Genomic DNA, 1,372 nt, shown 5'->3' on the forward strand with positions numbered 1-1,372 from the left:
TCACCATACCCCAGTACTCAGCGGCCAGGAGATGCCTCTTGAGCTGATTTAGTGGAGTATAAAAAGCCAATATTTTGTACACACAAATCTGAGTTAGAATTCAGATTCTGCATACCCTGAGAAGTCTGTGACTTTGACAAGTGCATTTTTTTCAGCCTCGCCTTCCTCATCTATAAAACAGGCAAGGTGACATTTACCACATGAAGTGATGATGAGACAAATAAATCAACATTTTCATGTAATCAGCACAAAGATTTTTATAATGATTTTCCTTTACATTGAGATGTCTTTACTCAAGTCTGGAGATTCTGTATCTTAGTAATTTTTGTGTTACGTGTTTCAATTCTACTCCCCTTTCCTGGGTGCTACATCCACTAAGAAAACACCTCTTAAAATCTCCAAAGTACATTATGGCCAACTCCATCCACACTCCCATACCTCCTCTGGAAAAAAGAATTAATTTTTAATCCTTTTAGGATGAATGATTTCTTCTGATGATGTTAGTGCCAGTGACAAACCCAGAAAAGTTCATACGCATCACAGTAGCTAAAGTTGAAAAATCAGCCCCACTGTGTCTTTACTTCTAGTAAATAATCTCTCTGCTAAAGAACTCTATTTTCATCTCATTTTCATTTGTATTGCTAAGCAACACCCTGTACCCCCAGTCTTATTTCTGGTTCTGCATTTATTGTCACAGACACCTACAAAGTTACAGCCCACATACTGGAGTATTTTTAGGTTTCATTTGTGACCAGTCATATCTGCTATCAAGTATCTCAATTCACAATAATGATGCTTCCTACTTGTAGAGAATTTATCTTCACTGGCAAACACATTGTGAACATTCTCACCCATTTAATGATTACTGAACTGTTCACTGAGGTTGCCTCTGGTGATCTCAGCATGAAGGGAGATGGCTCACCTCAGGGTCCACCCCACAGGAGGTAAAAAGGCTCAGAGCAAAGGTCCATTCCCAGGTCTCTCACCCCACCTACAATTTGGAGCCCTTTGACAAGTGATGGGGCTCAGTTTTCTTATCTGTAAAATGGAGAGATTTTGCTTATTTCTATGCATCTACCATTTACACACTACTTAACATTTCATGTCCCACAAGGAATTTTCTTGCTTCTGGCTGACTTGTGCCCTTTTTACAATCAATTAATTTTGAAAAGTGAAACAAATAGAAATTTGACTTACGTTTTATAAAAACTGATGGAATATACAGATGAAGCCAGTATTTAGAAGAAACTTTGCAAAAGAAAGAATTAAAAGGAGGTATCATTGACTCAACATTTTTATTTTACCTTTTAGCCCTGTCATACCCTGATCTTTAGGATCAGCAAATATCTAAGAATATTTAGAAGATGCTGCC

Source organism: Oryx dammah, unplaced genomic scaffold (assembly GCF_014754425.2).
Source record: "Oryx dammah isolate SB20612 unplaced genomic scaffold, SCBI_Odam_1.1 HiC_scaffold_26, whole genome shotgun sequence".
NCBI classification, from domain to species: domain Eukaryota; kingdom Metazoa; phylum Chordata; class Mammalia; order Artiodactyla; family Bovidae; genus Oryx; species Oryx dammah.